Here is a 25,670-nt window from a genome sequence, read left to right as displayed (position 1 = left end):
CGTCAGCTACGTATTCCATTAATCTAATACCCCTGTCTGTGTCTGTATATATACAGCCAAACATTCTGAGTAAGCAACGCTAAAGCTTCCTTGTTGGAACAGATTTCGACACATCACAGACGACGGTTAGGCCACGCGGGGGCGATGCGACAACTATTAGTCTAGTCTATAATTGAGTGTCGCCTTCTTTTCTTTATACCGTAACAAACCTTTTTTCGCCAAGGTTATTAATGAATTTTCTTACAGAAATAGTGGAACTCGAGGCGCAAATCAAATATGCCACTATCAGAACACACGAGTACTTTGGTCATATCGCTGTTCCTATTTTATACGTGTCGCATGGAGCTTGCATTATAATTATATGCTTCTCTGTTACAAATCTCTGAACAATCAATACGCACTTGTCTACAGGGCAAAAAAAATAAAGTTCTTTTCTTTTCAGAATATATAGCCAACTGCTTTGCGAAGCCACCTGAGGCGTCTTTCCCGCCTAGCTAGTAACAAAACAACTTTGATGAGTGAAAGTGAGCCAACGTGGACATTTTGCTTGCTGGCTAAGAGATGCCGTCCCATGGATGATTCAGAGCCAGGGGACCCCTCCACCTCCACTCCACCCGTGGCCACGCACTGGCCTATGAAGAAGAAAGAACACGATGCCTCGCCTCGCCTTTTCCTCCAATCGTCTTTACCTGTATGGGAGAAGAGAAGGAAGTGATGGGGGTTCAGAAAGCTATTTCGAACAATCTGGACGAGTCTGGCATTATTGACACTGCCGGCTCTTTGTGGCTAGCTAGCTCTTCGCCGGCGACATTTTGAGAACGAACAAGCTCTAGATGTGTGCGTGCACCACGGGAGCACGTCGATCGTGCGTGTGGTAACGGGGGAGGGGACAGGAGCGCACAGAAACCTTGGCTAGTTGGCTCGCTGCCGCTGTGGCGATGGATCAAATTTCCCCGGTCGTCTCGGAATCGGAAGTCGGAAGCCGGCGCAGAGAAGGGCGGAAGGCGGCCTAGCTGCCTAGCTGGTGTGAGGCGTTGAACGCGGCCTCGGCTGGCTGTGGGCTGTGGCCATTCAGATGCCAGATGCACGAGTACTACTGCCGTGCCTCTGCAGGCTAGGTACAGCAAGGACGTCGCCACGCGGAACAGCCGAACAGGCCCGGCGCCCAACCGTTCTGTAGTCGTTGTTGCAACTTGCAAACTGGGACTTCGTGACGCACTTCGCTGTCTACCTTCTTTCATTTTTCAAATGATATCTTGATAATTGTTGGCATCGATCTGGTCACGAAACACTAAAAGTGTACCGTCTGTGATGGTGTGGACGGTCCGTGACTCTAAGCCAGACGGCCCGCGACCTCGCAGCAGGGGCGTCTTCTTCCTTACGTCGCTCCAGACAATTCGCGCTCCGTCTGGGGGAAGCCGTCTTCCTCCACACAAAACCTAGATATCTCCTTCTGGGGGAGGGATCTTAAGGTGCTTCGAGTCGGCAGGTCATCCGGGGCGTCCCCATACGACGTAGAGTGGCTTATGAATTAAGAAATCATCTCGAGTAAGTGTATCTTGAATGGTTGAACTAGATCTTGTCCGCTCCGAGAGGGTTAAGATCTTAGGGTCGTCTTGAGGTCGGCATTGCCACCCAAGACGGATCAAGACGATGTATAGTCGAATAGGGGTGGAGGTGGATATGCGGAAAACTACAACTAAGATTACGCTACATTTACTTCTAGGGCACTAATGGTAAAGAAAGTAAATTGATTCAGTTGAAATGTGTTCGGAGGTTCTCAATCAGTCATGTCATTTCATATATATAGGGGATGTTTGAACCCATCACTAGGCGATAACTAACATATCTCACGTGATTAAATGGATAACCACGCACTAGATAAAGATAATCACCCGAATCAATCTGATTGCGGACCGTCCATCACTTTTGGTGTTCAACAATAATCTCGGTGAATGTGTGGTTACTTGGTTTATAATTGATAATTTATATGACTTAAAATAATTTCTTTTACTAAGTGCTATTCAGGGCAACTTTTGATGTTCATACTTCATAGTAATCTCAGTGAATGTGTGGTTACTTGATTTATAATTGATAATTTATATGACTAAAAATAATTCCTTTTACTAAGTACTCCCTCTAATTTTTTTTAACGTTTGTTGGTATAAAATTGTACTGTTAAATGTCAAATAAAAAGAAATGAAGGTACCACTATTCGTCTCTGTACTTTTCCACTGATCTAACAAGCAAGGTGATAACTATTAGGGCTAAACCCTGCTACTGTGGTTTGTTGTCGATAGTACACTCGGTCGGGGAGGAAATAACCACTATTTTCATATTATATTAACAAGAGACTGAAACAATGGTCTTGACCGGAAAATCTCCAAACCATGTTTTTTTGGCTCAGTTGACTATGCAGTTCATGCCTATTTTGCTAAAACTTCCATCAGTTTCAAAATAGTATTCGTTTTAGAGTGTTAATAGATTCATACAATATTTAATGTATATATTTTATGCAGACGTCTAGGTTCATTGTCATCAATCTGAATATGGACACAAAAAATAACCTAAAACAAATAATATATTGGAACAGAGAGAGTACTACATAACAACCTCTGCATTAAATCAAGCATTCCAGGCTTAGAAAAAAATTATGCGCAAATCGGATCAATAATATCCTATTAGTTGTCGTTTTGGACAAGGTTTGAGTCAAAAATTATGCGCAAATCGAATCAATAAAATTTTGACTACAAATAACTATTTTATTTTGTAGTTTTGAAACATAATGTTTATATGCACTGATTTATCTTAACAAGTACTTTTATAGAAGTATAAATGAATTAAGAGTTTATTTGTATTTTAACAAAAAATATTGGTCAAAATTATATTTTGGAGACCGTGTCGCTGTCCTAAATGACAACTAATAGTACTTCGGAGGGGGTGGTAGAATTGATGTATCTAGAAAATCTAAACACAACTCAATATATTAGCGAGGGCTAGGTTGGAAACTTAAATCCTTCTGGGATTGGAGGAGAATAAGGAGAAAATTAGTGAAGCTGTCAAACTTAAATCCCTAGCAAAGCTGTCGGAGTACTAAGGGCTTGTTTGTGACAGTTCCACTTCAATAATTATAACTTCGGTTTTCTAGCTTCACCATAAAACAACTTTAGCAAATTATTAAGCCTGGTTACAAAATTGTTTGACTTGTAACTCCAGCTTCTATACTTCAATTAATTCGTGCGATTTTACTTAATTATCCATGTTAATTAGTGGGTTGTGGTGGACACCATCTCGTTAGATGCAAATAGTGGGCACGGATATATTGCTAGTTTTTTTATTGTGCAACACATTATGGACTACGGCAAATTGTTAAGGTTTGCATGCGACCTATACTTCTTTTGGCTTTTGCATCCAAGAGATATTTCTTAGCTGTAAATAGGGATGGCAATGGGTACGGCTATGAGTAAATAACCGTGCATAATTATCCATTGGATATGAGTATGATGGAATTTAGTATCCGCGGGTACGATTATGGTTATAATAAGATATTAATAGATAATTTTTTCACGAGTATAGATATCCAATATCCTTACCTGTTACATACGGATATCTGACATATGGGCCATCCAGATTTAATATATTATCATAAATTCTCATTTTACATTTTTTATTCATGACATGTTGTTTGGTGCTAAAAGTATCATTTGATGTTGTTGGAATGATAATTATTTTGAAATGTGATAAAATTGTTGTTTGGTGTTGAGTGCTAAAATTATAGTGGACGAGCGGGTGACGGGTATCCGTCGGATAGCGGATACCCGACGGATACAGGCATGGTTTTGAAAATCGCCGATTACGTCGCGCCTAGGCGCGCCTAGGCGCTAGTCCTTGGCCTTCCGCCTGGACTAGGGGTGTAGTCGGCCTCCTAGTCGATCGGAGCGCCTAGGCGGCGCTTGGCGTCGATTCCACGCGGATTCCACGTCGCCCAGAGGCCAGGCGGTCGTAGAGGCGGGCCCTAGGCGTGCGGCGCGCGTGCGAGCTGGAAAAGCGCGCGGGAAAGTGCGCGATAGGGGAAGAGCGCGCGTGTGGGAGGGGATAAGGGAGCGGCGCAAAAGGCAAAGGGAAGACGCGATAGGTTTACCCCCTGCTTGCGGACGCCGGAGACGGGATACCCCCTGCTTGCTTCTCCGCCGGACGCCGGAGACCCCTCTCCCTGCGCGGACGCCGGAGACCCCCTCCCTGCGCGGACGCCGGAGCTCCCTGCGCGGACGCCTCCTGCGCGGATGCTGGAGACCCCCTCCCTGCACGGACGCCGGAGACCCCCTCCCTGCGCGGACACCGGAGACACTCCCTGCTGCTTGCTTCTCTCCCCTGTTTCTTCACCGATAGAGAAGTCCTCTGTTCTTTGCCGACAGAGAACAGAGAGGTCCGTATGTTCCATTGTTCCCCCTCCCCTGCTTTTCTCCTCTCATCTCCTCTGTTATCTATACTACTTATTAAGAAGGTAAGAGTAGTCTGCCGTTCTGCCGTTCTGCCATCTCTCAATCTCCACCGTCCATCACACGTTCCTGTTTCTCGTGCGTCGTCCGTCAGCCGTCCTGCGCCCGTCCGCGCGAGCAACCTAGCTCCCTCTGCCCTTTCCCGTTCGCAGTTCTCCTCCGCATGCTGGCAACCGCTCTCTCTCTCTCCGCCTCCACCTTCGGCGCCGTCGCGCGGTCATGCCCCCGCTCGACCCTGCCCCGGCCAGCGCATGCCCGCCCGAACGCCCTTGCTCCCCCAAATGCATCTGATCTCGCATCTGTTCTCAGCGTCGCTCCCCCTGATTTGGAAATGTGCTGGAAATTGCAGTACCGTTCCCAACGCACGCGACCACCGATTTGGCGTCACTAATGTTTGCACTTCCCCCCCCCCCCCCGATCCACCGTACCTTGCCTTCTGCGCTGTCCCCTACCGTGAGACCAATGCCCCACACCCAGATGGAGACGACAATGGAGGGGCTCGGCTCGATGGCAGGCTATGGGTCCGCAAAGACCCGCTGCTGGGAGGAGCGGAGACGAAGGGCGGCGGGTCCTCGTCGCGGCAGGCTAGCGCCTCGGTACCCAACCCCGTGGTCCACGCTGGGAGGTGCTGCGGGGGCTGCTGACGCTATGGGAGCGGAACAGGGTGAGGGACTCATCCTCTGTCTCCCCTTGCCACCGTGCTAGGCGTGCTGCTTCAGCTTCTTCCCCCAGGAAGCATTGTAGAGGGCGCTGTCGACCAAGGACAAGGAGGTCCGCCACAGGTCCTGTGACGTCCTCGGCATCGACGCTGACGAGTGGGACAACGAGAATAGGAGGATGACCATCGAGCTCAGGAGCAGCAACACCAGCTCAGGAAGGCACTGGAAGACCGGGTGCAAGTCAGTAGTGAGACCACCAAGATGGGGTGATGGGTCAAGCTCCATCAGGTAGAATTTGCTGACAACCCATCGGCTGATATGCTTTGTCTGATGTTTTTACTTCTCAGTCATGTGTTTGGGAGAGATGGCTACCTAGGATGATGAAAATCGTGTAAGAAAACTGTTCGGTGCTTTCACAATTCATGATTACTGTGCTTGCTGAAAATTCTACTGCATGCAAGCTTTTTCTTTGTAGCTTGTGATGTTGTTCTACAGAACAAAACTTTATGTTGTTCTATAAACAGTAATTGAATAACAGGTAACCATTATTTTTCATAAACAGCAATAGAACAAAACTCTATTTTGAGGTGTTGAACTCAAAATAAAAATTTATGGTTATTGTTGTTCTATGAATAACAGTAATAGAACAAAACTTTATGTTGTTGCAGATGAATTCTCTATGCCTACTTCTAGAGTGATGTTCAAAGAGGTTGACGCTCCTTCACCATCCCCAGCTTTGTGGAATGGACCACAGGTAGCCATTTAGGATGACAAAGCCACAAGGGTGTCCTTCATCAAGGCTATGCTAGAAGCCTCAAACTTGTGTCTGAGGAAAATTCATAAAAATGGTACATAGAAGAACACAGAAGAGCCACTGCTTGATGTATCTGGTAGAATCATTGAATGCACAACATGCATGTTACTTTTCTAACCTCTATCAATACATAGCGATGGCTAACTTAGTCTCTTTTCTGACTATTTATAGGAGGCTGGGAAGAAAGTGGAAGAGGAATTTAGCACTTACCCTCTGTCAGTCCTAATGATGAGCGTTAAAAACAACACCAAGGTATGCAATTTATCCAGGGTCCAAGGGTGAAACTTGGTTTGGCAGTCTGGATTCTTTCTGCTTGTCCAGTGAAGGAAGGTACTTGAGGTGGTAGAAATTCAGTTTTTAATAATTAATTTGAAATATAGTTTTTATTAGTTATAGATTGTTTTAAGAGATTTCTTGTGAGGCATGCTTCTTTATCCAAATGCAAGAACTTGAAGTCCCTTGTAAAAGGACAACAGCTTAAATACCCCATGCTTTACATGTTGATGCACCAAAAACCATGTCATTTATTTAAGTATTATTATGACACAGATACTGAAAGCAAAGATGGCTTGTTCAGTCGGGCAGCGGCAGCAGAGGGGGTGGGGCCATTGACGGAGGCGGAGAGGAGAACCCATCGATTTGGTGGCGTAAGTGTTAGCTCATCGAGGCCGGTGCATTTGGGCAGGTCTACCGCAGGATGAACCTAGACTCGGGCGAGATCCTAGCTGTCAAACAGGTGGGGGCGAGGCAGGGGGTTCGGCACGCCGGACCATTATTATGTTTTCATCGTTTATGAAGTTTTGTGGATAGGCTCATATTAAAGAGCCCGAAGAAGTGAAGCTGCTCAAGAACCTGTCTCACCCCAACATTGTTGTGAGTGGATGCAATTTTTTGCTCTCATTAGGTAATTGCTAAGTTGTTTGATTTACTCTCTTTGGTCTGAAAAGAGATATCTTGTGACTGTTCGTGAGGAAGACACACTAAACATTTTGCTAGAATTTGTTCCTGGAGGGCCTATTAATTCAGTCGCTTTTGGGGAAGCTCGGTTCATTCCCAGAGCATGTAAGTAATCATCAAACTGTGTGACTTGCAATTCTTGTGAGTACATAGTGGTAGAACTTATCCATTATATCTGTTCTTTTTTCTGGCAACTCACAACAAGACGAATAAATTTATCAATTGAAAAAGATGATTTAGAAGAATATGGATATTCAATTTATATGTTTATTATACTATTATCTCACTTTAAGGGCTTGTTCGGTTATTCATATCCCATGTGGATTGGATGAGATTGGAACCTTTTGCGAGATGTTCCTGTTCGTCAGGTAACCATTAGAGTAATTTATTTTTTCATTTACTTGCTCCCTTTTTGTTCTTAAATAAAATATCCTTTGTAGATTTTTATCACAGTTTACTTCTTCAAAGCAACCTTGGATGAAAATTCCAGTTTAGCTGATATTGAGGTAGCTCTGATCCCAATCTTGGCAAGGTCATGTGAATAGGTTAGTGCCTTAGTGGAGATTATTTGATATGACCTTCAAAGTTCAAACATTTCTTACAGTAATAATTGATATCTGTTACTCAGAACCACATTCGAACCTTGTATATGACTTAAAGGTTTTTAATAAAACCAGACTCCACTCCACCAGGTATGACCGTCCTAATCCCCGTCCTCACCTTCATGACATCAATATTTTCATGTTAGTACACTAACTGCACCCTCATGTAGGCTTTATGTGCGCTCCTGGACAAGTAATTGCAGTTTGGAAGGATAAACAATTGTGGCCTCATGTAGGGTTTCTGTCTTATATTTAACAACTCTTTCACCGGACGCCTTGAGGTGACTTTAGTTTCTTGTCTTTGAAAGGGAATTAGGCTTACACCTAGTTCCTATATATTTTTGGTGGTTGAATTGCCCAACACAAACATTTGGACTAACTAGTTTGCCCAAGTGTATAGATTATACAGGTATAAAAGGTTCACACTTAAGCCAATAAAAAGACCAAGTTTTGGATTCAATAAAGGAGCAACAGTGGCAACCGAAGGCCCTCTGGTGTGGGAGCACCGGACTGTCCGGTGTACACCGGACAGTGTCCGGTGCACCAGAGGACTCTAGCTCGAACTCGCCACCTTCGGGAATTCCTCAGGCCGGCGCGCTATAATTCACCGGACTGTCCGGTGTATACCGGACAGTGTCCGGTGCGCCAAGGAGAAGTCGCCTCAGGAACTCGCCAGCCTCGGATTCTAATTCAAGCCGCTCCGCTATAATTCACCGGACTGTCCGGTGTGCACCGGACTGTCCGGTGAACCACGGAGCAACGGCTACTTCCGCGCCAACGGTCACCTGCAGGCGCATTCAATGCGCGCCAGTGGCGTGCAGTCGTCAGGCGTGCCCATACTGGTGCACCAGACAAGGAACAATGCTTGTCCGGTGTGCACCGGACATCTAGGCGGGACCACAAGTCAGAGCTCCAACGGTCAGAATCCAACGGTAACGATGACGTGGCAGGGGGCACCGGACTGTCCGGTGTGCACCGGACTGTCCGGTGCGCCATCGTGCAGACTGCCTTCCCAACGGCCACATTTGGTGGTTGGGGCTATAAATACCCCAACCACCCCACCATTCATTGTATCCAAGTTTTCCACTTCCCAACTACTACAAGAGCTCTAGCATTCAATTCTAGACACACCAAAGAGATCAAATCCTCTCCAAATTCCACACAACGCCATAGTGATTAGAGAGAGAGATTTGCTTGTGTTCTTTCGAGCTCTTGCGCTTGGATTGCTTTCTTCCTTCTTGATTCTTTCATTGCGACCAAACTCACTTGTAATTGAGGCAAGAGACACCAATCTTGTGGTGGTCCTTGTGGGAACTTTGTGTTCCAAGTGATTGAGAAGAGAAAGCTCACTCGATCCGTGGATCGTTTGAGAGAGGGAAGGGTTGAAAGAGACCCGGCCTTTGTGGCCTCCTCAACGGGGAGTAGGTTTGCAAGAACCGAACCTCGGTAAAACAAATCCGCGTGTCTCACTTGTTTATTCGCTTGCGATTTGTTTTGCGCCCTCTCTCGCGGACTCATTTCTTTATTGCTAACGCTAACCCGGCTTGTAGTTGTGTTTATATTTGTAAATTTCAGTTTCGCCCTATTCACCCCCCCTCTAGGCGACTTTCAATTGGTATCAGAGCAGGTTCTTCATTAGAGCCTAACCGCTCGAAGTGATGTCGGGAGATCACGCCAAGAAGGAGATGGAGACCGGCGAAAAGCCCACTACAAGCCACGGGAGCACTTCATCGGAAGAGTCCCGCACCAAGAGGAAGGAGAAGAAGAAGATCTCCTCCAACAAAGGGAAGGAGAAGAAATCTTCTTCTCACCACAAAGAGAAGAAGGAAAAATCTTCTCCCCACAAGCCGCATCGGAAAGGTGACAAGCACAAGAGGATGAGGAAGGTGGTCTACTACGAGACCGACACTTCATCAACATCGACCGCCGACTCCGATGCGCCCTCCGTAACTTCTAAACGCCAAGAGCGTAAGAAGTTTAGTAAGATCCCCCTACACTACTCTCGTACATCTAGACATACTCCATTACTTTCCGTTCCATTAGGCAAACCGCCAACTTTTGACGGTGAAGATTATGCTAGGTGGAGTGATTTAATGAAATTTCATCTAACCTCACTCCACAAAAGTATATGGAATGTTGTTGAGTTTGGAGTACAGGTACCATCCATAGGGGATGAAGACTATGATGAGGATGAGGTGGCCCAAATCGAGCACTTCAACTCTCAAGCGACGACAATACTCCTCGCCTCTTTAAGTAGAGAGGAGTATAACAAGGTTCAAGGGTTGAAAAGCGCCAAGGAGATTTGGGATGTGCTCAAAACCGCGCACGAGGGAGACGAGCTCACCAAGATCACCAAGCGGGAAACGATCGAGGGGGAGCTCGGTCGGTTCCGGCTTCGCAAAGGGGAGGAGCCACAACACATGTACAACCGGCTCAAGACATTGGTGAACCAAGTGCGCAACCTCGGGAGCGTAAAATGGGATGATCACGAAATGGTTAAGGTTATTCTAAGATCTCTCATTTTCCTTAACCCTACTCAAGTTCAATTAATTCGTGGTAATCCTAGATATACCAAAATGACCCCCGAAGAAGTTATCGGGAATTTTGTAAGTTTTGAGTGCATGATCGAAGACTCGAGAAAGATCAACGAGCTTGACGAACCCACCACATCCGAGGCTCAACCCGTCGCATTCAAGGCGACGGAGGAAAGAAAGGAGGAGTCTACACCAAGTAGACAACCAATCGACGCCTCCAAGCTCGACAATGAGGAAATGGCGCTCGTCATCAAGAGCTTCCGCCAAATCCTCAAGCAACGGAAGGGGAAGGATTACAAGTCCCGTTCCAAGAAGGTTTGCTACAAATGTGGTAAGCCTGGTCATTTTATTGCTAAATGTCCCATATCTAGTGACAGTGACCGAGGCGACGACAAGAAGGGGAGAAGAAAGGAGAAGAAAAGGTACTACAAGAAGAAGGGCGGCGATGCCCATGTTTGTCGGGAGTGGGACTCCGACGAAAGCTCAAGCGACTCCTCCGACGACGAGGACGCCGCCAACATCGCCGTCACCAAGGGACTCCTCTTCCCCAACGTCGGCCACAAGTGCCTCATGGCAAAGGACGGCAAACGGAAGAAGGTTAAATCTAACTCCTCCACTAAATATGAGTCTTCTAGTGACGATAATGCTAGTGATGAGGAAGATAATTTGCGTATTCTTTTTGCCAACCTCAACATACAACAAAAAGAGAAGCTTAATGAATTGATTAGTGCTATTCATGAAAAGGATGACCTTTTGGATTCCCAAGAGGATTATCTAATTAAAGAAAACAAGAAACATGTTAAGGCTAAAAAGGCTTATGCTCTAGAAGTAGAAAAATGTGAAAAATTATCTAGTGAGCTAAGCACTTGCCGTGAGATGATAGACAACCTTAGACATGAAAATGCTAGTTTAAATGCTAAGGTTGATTCACATGTTTGCAATGTTTCAATTACCAATCCTAGAGATAATAATGATGATTTGCTTGCTAGGATTGAAGAATTGAACATTTCTCTTGCTAGCCTTAGAAATGAAAATGAACAATTGCATGCTAAGGCTAAAGATTTTGATGTTTGCAATACTACCATTTCCAATCTTAGAGATAAAAATGATATTCTTCATGCTAAGATTGTTGAACTTAATTCTTGCAAACCCTCTACATCTATTGTTGAGCATGTATCTATTTGTACTAGATGTAGAGATGTTGATATTAATGCTATTCATGATCATGTGGCTTTAATTAAACAACAAAATGATCATATAGCTAAATTAGATGCTAAAATTGCCGAGCACAACTTAGAAAATGAAAAATTTAAATTTGCTCGTAGCATGCTTTATAATGGGAGACGCCCGGGCATCAAGGATGGCATTGGATTCCAAAGGGGAGACAATGTCAAACTTAGTGCCCCTCCTAAAAGATTGTCCAACTTTGTTAAGGGCAAGGCTCCCATGCCTCAGGATAACGAGGGTTACATTTTATACCCTGCCGGTTATCCCGAGGACAAAATTAGGAAAATTCATTCTAGGAAATCTCACTCTGGTTCTAACCATGCTTTTATGTATAAGAGTGAGACATCTAGCTCTAGGCAACCAACCCATGCTAAGTTGCCTAAGAAGAAAATTCCTAGTGCATCAAATGAACATAGCATTTTTTTTTAAAACTTTTGATGCATCGTATGTTTTGACTAACAAATCCGGCAAGGTAGTTGCCAAATATGTTGGGGGCAAGCACAAGGGGTCAAAGACTTGTGTTTGGGTACCCAAAGTTCTTATGTCTAATGCCAAAGGACCCAAAACCATTTGGGTACCTAAAGTCAAGAACTAAACTTGTTTTGTAGGTTTATGCATCCGAGGGCTCAAGTTGGATACTCGACAGCGGGTGCACAAACCACATGACAGGGGAGAAGAAGATGTTTTCCTCCTACGAGAAAAACCAAGATCCCCAACGAGCTATTACATTCGGGGATGGAAATCAGGGTTTGGTCAAAGGTCTTGGTAAAATAGCTATATCTCCTGACCATTCTATTTCCAATGTTTTTCTTGTAGATTCTTTAGATTACAATTTGCTTTCCGTTTCTCAATTATGTCAAATGGGTTACAACTGTCTTTTCACTGATGTAGGTGTCACTGTCTTTAGAAGAAGTGATGATTCAATAGCATTTAAGGGAGTGTTAGAGGGTCAGCTATACTTGGTAGATTTTGATAGAGCTAAACTTGACACTTGCTTAATTGCTAAGACTAACATGGGTTGGCTCTGGCACCGCCGACTAGCCCATGTTGGGATGAAGAATCTTCATAAGCTTCTAAAGGGAGAACACATTTTAGGACTAACAAATGTTCATTTTGAGAAAGACAGGATTTGTAGCGCATGCCAAGCAGGGAAGCAAGTTGGCACTCATCATCCACACAAGAACATCATGACGACCGACAGGCCACTGGAGCTCCTACACATGGATCTATTCGGCCCGATTGCTTACATAAGCATCGGCGGGAGTAAGTACTGTCTAGTTATTGTGGATGATTATTCTCGCTTCACTTGGGTATTCTTTTTACAGGAAAAATCTCAAACCCAAGAGACCTTAAAGGGATTCTTGAGACGGGCTCAAAATGAGTTCGGCTTAAGGATCAAGAAAATAAGAAGCGACAACGGGACGGAGTTCAAGAACTCTCAAATTGAAGGCTTCCTTGAGGAGGAGGGCATCAAGCATGAGTTCTCTTCTCCCTACACGCCACAACAAAATGGTGTAGTGGAGAGGAAGAATAGAACTCTATTGGACATGGCAAGGACCATGCTTGATGAGTACAAGACTTCGGATCGGTTTTGGGCCGAAGCAGTCAACACCGCCTGCTACGCCATCAACCGGTTATATCTACACCGAATCCTCAAGAAGACATCATACGAACTCCTTACCGGTAAAAAGCCAAATATTTCATATTTTAGGGTTTTTGGTAGCAAATGCTTTATTCTTGTTAAAAGAGGTAGAAAATCTAAGTTTGCTCCTAAAACTGTAGAAGGCTTTTTACTAGGATATGATTCAAACACAAGGGCATATAGAGTTTTCAACAAGTCCTCTGGACAAGTTGAAGTCTCGTGTGACGTTGTGTTTGATGAGACTAACGGCTCTCAAGTAGAGCAAGTTGATCTTGATGAGATAGGTGAAGAAGAGGCTCCATGCATCGCGCTAAGGAACATGTCCATTGGGGATGTGTGTCCTAAGGAATCCGAAGAGCCTCCAAATGCACAAGATCAACCGTCCTCCTCCACGCAAGCATCTCCACCAACTCAAAATGAGGATGAAGCTCAAGTTGATGAAGTAGAAGATCAAGCAAATGAGCCACCTCAAGTTGATGGCATTGATCAAGGGGGAGATGCAAATGAGGAAGACAAGGAGGATGAGGAACAAAGACCGCCACACCCAAGAGTCCACCAAGCAATCCAACGAGATCACCCCGTCGACACCATCCTCGGCGACATTCATAAGGGGGTAACTACTAGATCTCGTGTTGCACATTTTTGTGAACATTACTCGTTTGTTTCCTCTATTGAGCCACACAAGGTAGAGGAAGCACTTCAAGATTCGGATTGGGTGGTGGCAATGCAAGAGGAGCTCAACAACTTCACTAGGAATGAGGTATGGCATTTAGTTCCACGTCCTAACCAAAATGTTGTAGGAACCAAATGGGTCTTCCGCAACAAGCAAGATGAGCATGGTGTGGTGACAAGGAACAAAGCCCGACTTGTGGCCAAGGGATACTCCCAAGTCGAAGGTTTGGATTTTGGTGAAACCTATGCACCCGTAGCTAGGCTTGAGTCAATTCGCATATTATTGGCCTATGCTACTTACCATGGCTTTAAGCTTTATCAAATGGACGTGAAAAGTGCCTTCCTCAATGGACCAATCAAGGAAGAGGTCTATGTTGAGCAACCTCCCGGCTTTGAAGACAGTGAGTATTCTAACCATGTCTATAAGCTCTCTAAGGCGCTTTATGGGCTCAAGCAAGCCCCAAGAGCGTGGTATGAATGCCTTAGAGATTTTCTTATTGCTAATGGCTTCAAAGTCGGAAAGGCCGATCCTACACTCTTTACCAAAACACTTAAGAATGATTTGTTTGTATGCCAAATTTATGTTGATGATATCATATTTGGGTCTACTAACGAATCTACATGTGAAGAGTTTAGTAGGATCATGACACAAAAGTTCGAGATGTCTATGATGGGGGAGTTGAAGTATTTTCTAGGATTTCAAGTGAAGCAACTCCAAGAGGGCACCTTCATCAGCCAAACGAAATACACTCAAGACATTCTAACCAAGTTTGGGATGAAGGATGCCAAACCCATCAAGACACCCATGGGAACAAATGGGCATCTCGACCTCGACACGGGAGGTAAGTCCGTGGATCAAAAGGTATACCGGTCGATGATAGGTTCATTACTCTATTTATGTGCATCTCGACCGGATATTATGCTTTCCGTATGCATGTGTGCAAGATTCCAAGCCGACCCTAAGGAAGCTCACCTTACGGCCGTAAAACGAATCTTGAGATATTTAGCTTATACTCCTAAGTTTGGGCTTTAGTATCCTAGGGGATCCACATTTGATTTGATTGGTTATTCGGATGCCGATTGGGCGGGGTGTAAAATCAATAGAAAGAGCACATCGGGGACTTGCCAGTTCTTGGGGAGATCCTTGGTGTCTTGGGCTTCAAAGAAGCAAAATTCGGTCGCTCTTTCCACCGCCGAAGCCGAGTATATTGCCGCAGGCCACTGTTGCGCGCAATTGCTTTGGATGAGGCAAACCCTGCGGGACTACGGTTACAAATTAACCAAAGTCCCCTTGCTTTGTGATAATGAGAGTGCAATCAAAATGGCCGACAATCCCGTCGAGCATAGCCGCACTAAGCACATAGCCATTCGGTATCATTTTCTTAGGGATCACCAACAAAAGGGAGATATCGAGATTTCTTACATTAACACTAAAGATCAATTAGCCGATATCTTTACCAAGCCTCTTGATGAACAATCTTTTAACAAACTTAGGCATGAGCTCAATATTCTTGATTCCCGCAATTTCTTTTGCTAGATTGCACACATAGCTCACTTATATACCTTTGATCATATCTCTTTGTATATGCTATGACTAATGTGTTTTCAAGTCTATCTCAAACCAAGTCATAGGAATATTGAAAGGGAATTGGAGTCTTCGGCGAAGACAAAGGCTTCCACTTCGTAACTCATCCTTCGCCACCACTCCAAGCTTCTCTTCATCTTTGGGGGAGAGAGTAAGCCCAAAGCAAAAGGACTTCGTCTTTGGTATATTCTTAACTCATTTATTTATGACCAAAGGGGAAGATAGCACTTCGAGGGCTCTAATGATTCCGTTTTTGGCGATTCATGCCAAAGGGGGAGAAAGTAAGAGCCCAAAGCAAAAGGACCGCACCACCACCAATTTCAAAAAACTTAAGTGTTGAATATTTTCAATTGGTATCCTATTGTGTTCAAAAAGGGGAGAAACTAGTATTTCAAGATGGTATATCAAAACCCTCTTGAACACTAAGAGGAGGATCCTATTTAGGGGGAGTTTTGTTTAGTCAAAGGAAAAGCATCTGAAATAGGGGGAGAAAATTTCAAATCTCAAAAATGCTTTGCAAAATCTTATTCATTTACCTTTGACTATTTGCAAAAGATCTTTGAAATGAATTTACAAAATAGTTTGCAAAAGCAAAACATGTGGTGCAAACGTGGTCCAAAATATTATATAAGAAAGAAACAATCCATGCATATCTTGTAAGTATTTATATTGGCTCAATTCCAAGCAACCTTTTCACTTACAATATGCAAACTAGTTCAAATATGCATTTCTATACTTGCTTTGGTTTGTGTTGGCATCAATCACCAAAAAGGGGGAGATTGAAAGGGAATTAGGCTTACACCTAGTTCCTATATATTTTTGGTGGTTGAATTGCCCAACACAAACATTTGGACTAACTAGTTTGCCCAAGTGTATAGATTATACAGGTATAAAAGGTTCACACTTAAGCCAATAAAAAGACCAAGTTTTGGATTCAATAAAGGAGCAACAGTGGCAACCGAAGGCCCTCTGGTGTGGGAGCACCGGACTGTCCGGTGTACACCGGACAGTGTCCGGTGCACCAGAGGACTCTAGCTCGAACTCGCCACCTTCAGGAATTCCTCAGGCCGGCGCGCTATAATTCACCGGACAGTGTCCGGTGCGCCAAGGAGAAGTCGCCTCAGGAACTCGCCAGCCTCGGATTCTAATTCAAGCCGCTCCGCTATAATTCACCGGACTGTCCGGTGTGCACCGGACTGTCCGGTGAACCACGGAGCAACGACTACTTCCGCGCCAACGGTCACCTGCAGGCGCATTCAATGCGCGCCAGTGGCGCGCAGTCGTCAGGCGTGCCCATACTGGTGCACCGGACAAGGAACAGTGCTTGTCCGGTGTGCACCGGACATCTAGGCGGGACCACAAGTCAGAGCTCCAACGGTCAGAATCCAACGGTAACGATGACGTGGCAGGGGGCACCGGACTGTCCGGTGTGCACCGAACTGTCCGGTGCGCCATCGTGCAGACTGCCTTCCCAACGGCCACATTTGGTGGTTGGGGCTATAAATACCCCAACCACCCCACCATTCATTGTATCCAAGTTTTCCACTTCCCAACTACTACAAGAGCTCTAGCATTCAATTCTAGACACACCAAAGAGATCAAATCCTCTCCAAATTCCACACAACGCCATAGTGATTAGAGAGAGAGATTTGCTTGTGTTCTTTCGAGCTCTTGCGCTTGGATTGCTTTCTTCCTTCTTGATTCTTTCATTGCGACCAAACTCACTTGTAATTGAGGCAAGAGACACCAATCTTGTGGTGGTCCTTGTGGGAACTTTGTGTTCCAAGTGATTGAGAAGAGAAAGCTCACTCGATCCGTGGATCGTTTGAGAGAGGGAAGGGTTGAAAGAGACCCGGCCTTTGTGGCCTCCTCAACGGGGAGTAGGTTTGCAAGAACCGAACCTCGGTAAAACAAATCCGCGTGTCTCACTTGTTTATTCGCTTGCGATTTGTTTTGTGCCCTCTCTCGCGGACTCATTTCTTTATTACTAACGCTAACCCGGCTTGTAGTTGTGTTTATATTTGTAAATTTCAGTTTCGCCCTATTCACCCCCCCTCTAGGCGACTTTCAGTCTTTTATATGTATCCTGACATAAAACCAGTGCTTGTTTTTCACTCACGGCAATAGCCTTTCACCTTGACGTCGGCGCTATGCTCTTCCTCCTTCCCACTGCTCGGTCTTCGCAGGAGTTCCTCCCTGCCGCTCCCGGTAGTCGCATGATCTCTTCCCAGCCGCCGGATTTGTTGGATATACCACCACCGTTTTCGAGGACTCCGGCGTGTTCCTTCACTGCTACAAGGTAACGAAAATGCCGGATTGTCAATGGTGCATACACTATTGTGGTACAGTTGCAGTCAATTACTCTCGTATGTCATTGTTTTTCTGTCCTTTCTTGTTTTCAGCCACCAAAGGCTAGAATCGATGACATCGGTTTCATCAGTGAACTGATCGGTTTCATCAACGCACATATTTTTCTAATGAATTTATTTCATACAAATGAACTGAAGTGAACTGAAGTGCCTCTTGAACAGTCACTACTATTTTGCCAAATTATTTCATAGAACAGTCACTACTATTTTGCCAAATATTTCATAGAACAATCACTACTATTTTGCCAAATTATTTCATAGAACAGTCACTACTATTTAACCAGATTAGTTTGCAAACAGGGAGAACGTATGGCGTTTTAGAACAGGGAGCAACATACGACAGTTGTGTTGCATGGGATCCAAATGGCCCACCAATTTGATTTCAAACAGATTAAGTCTCTAAATAATGGCAACAGTTGGAGATCCACAATTTTTTAGCACCCAATAGCTGTTTACAAACTTGCTAAATACAATTTTAAGGAGATATATTTTACATAACTACTGGAGCTGCTCTTAGGTGCTCGGTTCGAACTACCAGAGTAGGCTTCTTGAAGTAATAGATTCGAGGTAGGTTTGTATTCAAGGGTTGCATAGCCCATTCTCTTCATAAGATTCAGCCCTCAACCTGTAATAACTAATAATGCTTGTATTTTCTAATAATGCTTGTATTTTCTCAGTGAGTTGCCAGAATTCCTTGGTGGTTCATGCACATGTAGTGACAAGGGTGGTTGCCTTGGATCGAACAAAGGGCCATGGAATGATCCTTATATATTGAAGGTACCCTTTACTGCTTCGTGTTTACATGAAAATAATTCATCTAGATGCTGTCCTTGTTTTTCTATGTAATGAAGGATATATTATTTGTAGCTGATCCACAATTTGGAAGTTGGATGTATGAGGGAAACCACCAAACCTGTTTATGAGGGTGGAGAAAGAAGCAGCTCTTCCTTTCGGTTGGAACAGATGAAAGTAAAATTCTAAAATTACAACCTTCAGCAGTAGTAATTCAGGAAGCTGGTTGCTTTTCAGTAATTCAGGAAGCTGGTTGCTTTTCTGGATTCTTGTTCTAAACTACTACTATATTTGTCTCTTTCAGTGGCAGGGCATGTTAAGTGATACATCAAATGATGAATCAGGATCTGATGTTGATGATTTTGGTCCATCATTTGTTCATAAAGTTTCAGGCTATGGTTGCTTGACTCCGGTTCGTGAGGAGGTAAGTTTATCTGTCTGCCTTTGTTCTTACAGTTGGGTCTGCTTTTCCCTGTGCTATTAGTCTTATGAACCGCATTGGTCATGCTGTCCTGCTTGTGTCCATGACTCCATGGCACGTTGCATTATATTGATTTTTCGTATTTATTTCTACCAAAGGTAAAGGGCACAGATTGTGCAACATACTTGAGCTGCGATGATCAAAGTCACCCGGATATGGTTCCTGAATTTTACCATGGAGTGCAACGAACTACTGAAATGGTGCAGAAACAAATGGCTGATTTCAGGCAATATTCCACCAACGGAAGGCCTCGTGATTTAGGTATCTTATTTTCCTATCATTCTGGGTAAATGAATTCTGAACCTGTAGTTGTTTGTTAACATTTAATAAAGAGTAAGGCCATTGAAGACGGTGTATAATAGTAGCATTATTCATGATAAATTGTTGCCTTGTTAATAAATGTTATACCAGGAAACTATCATCTAGAAAAAACCTGGTTCAGCAGGAAAGCAATTGAAAGAAGCGCAAAGTATAAATAAATCTCTTTTTGCTTTGGCTGATGTTATTGGTGCTTTATCTTCTGATGGACAACATATACCTTACCGGAACCATAAGTTAACAATGCTTACGAGTGATTATCTAATGTGGATTGTCTGCAAAAAAAGGTACTATACTTTAATCAGTCGTTTATCTTTTCATTATGATTATCTAATGTGGATTGTCTGCAAAAAATACTATACTTTAATCAGCCGTTTGTCTTTTCATTATTCCAATCTTTATTTTAATAGTTTCCATTTCCAGTTTTTTTCAGTTCTAATTACAAGATGATCATGATGCATATGTTCCTCTATTTTTTACAGACTACAACGATGTAGAGCATGTGGCTAAATAATATAACATAAATCACACCCGACGGGAATGCGTTCGACCTTACCAATGCAGAGCTGACTAGCAAAACTTAGCGAGGAACCTTCCATGCCATTTTGCTCTAGGTATTGCTTTTGAGAGTGTCAATTTTAATTTTGACTATAATAGCTTTTACCAATTAACAGTACATGCCTTCTTATAGCTTGCTAAACTTCATTGAAGGGAGAAACCAGAACTATCAAGTTTAGCATCAGTAATATAATAAGGAGCATGCGACAACTGTGCCCCAGCATGGCAACGACATGAATATGGACATCGAGCATGTGCTCAAGGAGAAGTTCGGTGACGTTTTCAAGGAAATCCATTAGGTGTTCGACGGGGACCAGCCGACAACAGAGACAATGTCCGAGGTCAGTGAACAAACTCACCACCGTAGACAACACTATCGCAGTACAATAATCAATATCACTCATTGGCATGCAGATCCTTTGGTGGTGATGTGCTGTTGTTGTAGGCGGTGAACTGGCGCCTGGACATTCTGCGGCCACCGATTGGGAACTACAGCGGGAGCGTGGATGCGTTGGCCGTCGATGGCGAGGACTGCCTGGCGAGGTATGACATACTGGAATCCATTGGCAGCGATATCAAGGCGTCCATCATGGAGAAATTCCCTACTATATTCAGTAAACAGTAGTAATGTATCTCTACTTTAGTATTAGTATAACAGGTACAATTTATGAAAGAATTATGCATAGTTGACATGGTTAGATCAAAGCAATAATTCCCATGCAAAGCATTCCCTAAAGAATGTAATTGTTTGAGAGCAGAAAGTTCGTTTATATCACTAATGAAGATTGAATGCCCATCCTTTGCAAATAATTTTATTCCAACTTTTCATCACATCACCAAGAGGCCTGGAGCCCTGGACACAACTTTGCCTTTTCTATTTCCTCTTATCATTATGAGGATAGCAATATCAATATATAAATATAACCTCGGCAAAACACATTTGATTATTGTCTCATGCCTGAAAAATCACTCTATAAAGTGTAACATTTTTTACCTCACCAATAATGAATGAAATTAGAAGGCTTGAAAGTTAACAATAAGTTTTGACTCAGAGTGAACAAAAATATTTTATCAATACAACTCACCATTAGATTATCTTCACTTAACGATTTCATCAGTTGTTATTGATCAAATATTTGTAGGGATGTCAAACATGTCAGTATTATCGGCTTAAAAGCAGCTAGGGTCTTTGTCAAAGGCACACGATGTTTCTTCATCCCAGGAACACAAATTCGCATTCATGTGTATCATAGGTTTATAACTATCTTTCACGTAGTCTTTATTGTACATTTTGTGGCTACTGATTTTCTTCTTATTTGTTGTCCAATCATATCCAGAGAATGTTATCGAAAGGAACTTGAATTGAACCTGTACAGGTGAAATTATTTATAGAAACAACTATCTGAATTGTTCTTGGTAACAACAAGCTTCTGTTTTTTCGGATTTTCTTGTACGCAGACCACCTCCACCTACATCACGAAGTTAAGTTCACTCCTACCCTGCTCATATCCTCTTGTGGCTATTTTTTTAACAGTTCTGTAAAGGAATTGACTGAATATTCATCATGCACATTAACACCTTTATTTAATAGTTCTAGCAAGGAATCGACTGTGAGCATTCATCATGCACATTAACACCTTTATTTAATAGTTCTGGCAAGGAATCGACTGAAATCTTGGAGGCGTGAAGCCTTTCCTACCCCCTCACGCCTTGTTGCTACCTTGGAGGCGTGAAGCCTTTCCTCCCCTCTCTGGCGCAGGAGCAGCAACTGTCTCTGCCTCCATGACTTCACGCCCACATGACTTCACGCCCAGGGAGGAGTTGAAATCTTTAGAAAATTACTTAGACTTGGCTCAATATTTAAATATTTTAATAACACTTGCTATATAGTATATAAAATGAACGGTATGATTTGCACCTTAGGGGGCTAGAACGACCAACTCGCCCACATGACTTCTTGTTACTTCTATGTTTCCTGTAATCTAGACATTAAGCTTCACTTTTTCTAGAAATTGAGCTGCTAATGCTATCAGTTGTTACACCATTTTTTTCCTGATAACAATATTTAGGTTGTGACCCCATACATGCAATTCAAGGATTGTGAGTGGCAACTTGAAGAGACAAAATTTCAGTATGCCTTGGTATTTCTGGAGCCTCTGTGAAAATACTAGACTCTCAATATGGTGTAGGTTGTTTGTCGGAATGCTAGAGCGGAATATGATGTCCTTCGTCATGCTCGTGCAGGGCTACAACACGCACGCTGACATGAATAGAGCATGATGATGCTGGTGAACACCTGGATGAGAGTTGGGATTCCGCGTCATCGCTATAAACAACAAGCAACACGGTGTGCGTCGTCTGCATATGTAACCTTTGACTGTCCAACTTCATGGTACATGTGAATTCGTAAATATTTATATACAAACGTGTGTCGGGATTGCTTGGATCTCTTTTAATAAAACTGGCATACTTCAATATTTATTATGATTATTGAGTTGATTCTTACTAGCATTACTAAACAATGGCCTATGTGTGCACTGTTATTCCCGTTGCAACGCACGGACATATACCTATATATATAATCATGATATTATATGTTCTCGTTGCAACGCACGGGCACTCACCTAGTTCACATATGATGGCTTGAACTCAGATGACAGAAGGTCAATATGAAGAAACTGCAAGTGCACCGGAGGGAGTTAGTGTCCTTAGAAGAAATTCAGATGATGTGGGATGGGAGTATGGGGTTCTTGTTGATGTAAACAATAAGGACAAGGTAAAGTGCATACTGTGTGACAAGCAAATGTGTGGAGGGGTTTATCGATTGAAGCAACATATCGCCCAGGAAGGAAAGAATGCGAAGAAATGCCAAGGCATGAAGACCACCAAAGAGAAGTTGCTGGAGGCTCAAGAAAAGTGCAAGAAAGCACTAGATGGAGCAAAAAGGAAAAGGGAGGTGAAGACTGTTCGTGAGCTAGAACTTAGAGAGGAAGTTCATGTGTCTAGGGTTGGAGGATCAGAAGAAGTGACTTGTGTTGGAAGTTCAGAGCCTCACAAATTAGGCCCCATGGACAAATGGACAAAAGCTATTGATCCTACAGCAACCAAATCTGAATCTTTGACTCAACAGAGGCTGAACAAAGAACTTTGGAAAGAAAGATTACATGAGGTGCATAAATATATTGCAAGATGGGCCTTTAACCATGGTAATTTCCTTGCTGTTTATTAATTTCAGATTTCATATTCATCAGATTTCCTTGCTGTTTTGTAATATTGATAGCAATATCATTCAATGCATGTGACAACGATGAGTTCAAGCAAATGTGTGAAGCAGTTGGACAATTTGGGCCTGGAATTGAACCTCCAACTATGTTTGACCTGCGAGGGAGATTGTTGGAAGAAGAATATGCAAGAACCAAGAGTTTGCCGCAAGAACGTGAAGCCGAGAAGATGAAGAATGGGTGTTCTATTATGACCGATGCTTGGTCAGATAAGAAGAGGAGAAGCATAATGAATGTGTGCACTAATTGTGCTGATGGAACTAGTTTTATTTCCTCAAAAGAGATGTCAGATGTGTCATACACAAGTGAAGTGATCTTTGAACTAGTGGACAAAGCAATCGAAGACATTGGTCTAGATGATGTGGTGCAAGTTGTGACTGACAATGCTTCTAACAACATGGGAGCAAAGAAGCTACTGCATGTGAAGAGACCACATATCTTTTGGACCTCTTGTGCAACTCACACAATTAACTTGATGCTCCAAGGAATTGGCAACATGCCTCGGTTCAAGAAGGTGATTGACCAAGCAAAGGCATTCACCATATTTGTCTATGGGCACACAAGAACACTAGAGTGCATGAGATACTTCACTGAGGGGAAAGAGATAGTAAGGCCAGGAGTGACTAGGTTTGCTTCAAACTATCTAACTTTGGACAGCATACAAGAGAAGAAGAACCAGCTAAGAAAGATGGTGGTTCATAGTAGGTGGGACTTGAAAGGAAATTAGGCTTACACCTAGTTCCTAATTGATTTTGGTGGTTGAATTGCCCAACACAAATAATTGGACTAACTAGTTTTCTCTAGTGTATAAGTTATACAGGTGCCAAAGGTTCACACTTAGCCAATAAAAAGACCAAGAAATGGGTTCAACAAAGAGAGCAAGGGATAACCGAAGGCTGCCCTAGTCTGGCGCACCGGACAGTGTCCGGTACACCAGGGGACTTCAAGCCAAACTCTTCACCTTCGGGAATTTTCAGAGGGCTCCGCTATAATTCACCGGATTGTCCGGTGCACCACCAGACAGTGTTCGGTGCTCCAGAGGAGAGCGACTCTGAACTCGCCAGCTTCGGGAATCCGCTCCGCTATAATTCACCGGACATGTCCGGTGCACACCGGACTGTCCGGTGAGCCAGCGGAGCAACGACTACTTCGCGCCAACGGTCGACTGCAGGCGCATTGAATGCGCGCCAGCGCGCGCAGAAGTCAGAGCACGCGCGGGTGGCACACCGGACAGCCTACAGGGCTTGTCCACTGCACCACCAAACAGCCAGGCGGGCCCACAAGTCAGAACTCCAACGGTCGGAACCCAACGCCCTGGTGACGTGGCTGGCGCACCAGATAGTGTCCGGTGCGCCATGCGACAGCAGCCTCCACCAAACGGCTAGTTTGGTGGTTGGGGTTATAAATACCCCCAACCACCCCACATTCAAGTCATCCAAGTTTTCCACCTTCCAACTACTTACAAGAGCTAGGCATTCAATACAAGACACACCCAAGTGATCAAATCCTCTCCCAATTCCACAAAAGCTTTAGTGTTAAGTGAGAGAGATTTGTTGTGTTCTTTTGAGCTCTTGCGCTTGGATTGCTTTCTTTCTCATTCTTTCTTGAGATCAAACTCACTTGTAATTGAGGCAAGAGACACCAATCGTGTGGTGGTCCTTGTGGGAACTTTGTGTTCCAAGTGATTGAGAAGAAAAGCTCACTCGGTCCGAGGGACCGTTTGAGAGAGGGAAAGGGTTGAAAGAGACCCGGTCTTTGTGACCACCTCAACGGGGAGTAGGTTTACGAGAACCGAACCTCGGTAAAACAAATCCGCGTGTCACACTCTTTATTCGCTTGCGATTTGTTTTGCACCCTCTCTCGCAGACTCGATTATATTTCTAACGCTAACCCGGCTTGTAGTTGTGGTTAAGTTTGTAAATTTCAGATTCGCCCTATTCACCCCCCTCTAGACGACTTTCAGGACTCACTGAAGGATGTGAAATCAAAGAAGGGAAAAATGCCACAACAACTATATTGAATCCAACCTTTTGGAAGGATGTGAAATTGACATTGACAGTTTTTGCGCCATTGTTCAAAGTTCTCTGTTTGGTTGATGGAGACTTTGATGCTGACCCATCAATCTTTGATGTTCCCATCAATCTTTGATGGGAAATGCAAGAACAAGCAACCAACATCGAACTACAGAAGTTTCAGAATAGAGAAGGTCCATTTAGCAAGAAGCTTGCAAGGACTTTTGAAAATTTTGATTATAATCCAGGTAACAGTTGTTTGTAAATAGAGAGGTTTTTTATTTCAGCATTGTAACAAGCAATCTGTTATACTACTAACTAATAGAGAGGTATTTTATTTCAGCATCATGGTGGCGGCTTTATGGAACTGAAACACCAGCTCTACAAAAGATGGCTACCAAGATCCTATCTTTAACAACAAGTTCTTCTGGTTGTGAAAGAAATTGGAGTGGGTTTGATGGGGTAAGTACTAGTGTACTACCTATCTGTTATCAAAATTACAGCAGCATTACAATAAAATTGCAGAACTAAAAGTGATCTTATTTTTAATTTATAGGTGCACACTAAGAAGAGAAATAGGCTTACTACAGACCGCCTCAACAAGTTGGTCTACATTCAGTTCAACAACAGGCTAATTAATAAGAGAGCAAAGATCAAGTCCAAGAAAA

General features: G+C 43.6%; 1 long non-coding RNA gene and 2 pseudogenes across 3 annotated transcripts; 2 read left to right on the top strand and 1 right to left on the bottom strand.

Annotated features, from left to right (window-relative positions):
* Positions 1-226: 226 nt before the first annotated feature.
* LOC109943609 (uncharacterized) lies at positions 227-1,143 on the bottom strand. The gene is made up of 2 exons (XR_002266653.1): positions 908-1,143; positions 227-689 (listed from the first exon to the last, which is right to left on the bottom strand). It is a non-coding gene; the product is annotated as an uncharacterized lncRNA (long non-coding RNA).
* A 16,910-nt stretch (positions 1,144-18,053) lies between these two features.
* Positions 18,054-18,460, top strand: LOC103634455 (phosphatidylinositol/phosphatidylcholine transfer protein pseudogene; annotated as a pseudogene). The gene is made up of 3 exons (NR_161237.1): positions 18,054-18,127; positions 18,238-18,337; positions 18,428-18,460. The product of NR_161237.1 is annotated as a phosphatidylinositol/phosphatidylcholine transfer protein pseudogene (transcript).
* Positions 18,461-18,688: 228 nt separating this feature from the next.
* On the top strand, positions 18,689-19,106 carry LOC114545230 (phosphatidylinositol/phosphatidylcholine transfer protein pseudogene; annotated as a pseudogene). Its single transcript, NR_161238.1, has 2 exons — positions 18,689-18,776; positions 18,932-19,106. The product of NR_161238.1 is annotated as a phosphatidylinositol/phosphatidylcholine transfer protein pseudogene (transcript).
* The last annotated feature ends 6,564 nt before the right edge of the window (positions 19,107-25,670 follow it).

Source organism: Zea mays, chromosome 1 (genome assembly GCF_902167145.1).
Source record: "Zea mays cultivar B73 chromosome 1, Zm-B73-REFERENCE-NAM-5.0, whole genome shotgun sequence".
NCBI classification, from domain to species: Eukaryota; Viridiplantae; Streptophyta; class Magnoliopsida; order Poales; family Poaceae; genus Zea; species Zea mays.
The sequence above is the reverse complement of the archived record's forward strand: the minus strand, read 5'-3'. Positions and strand labels throughout refer to the sequence as shown.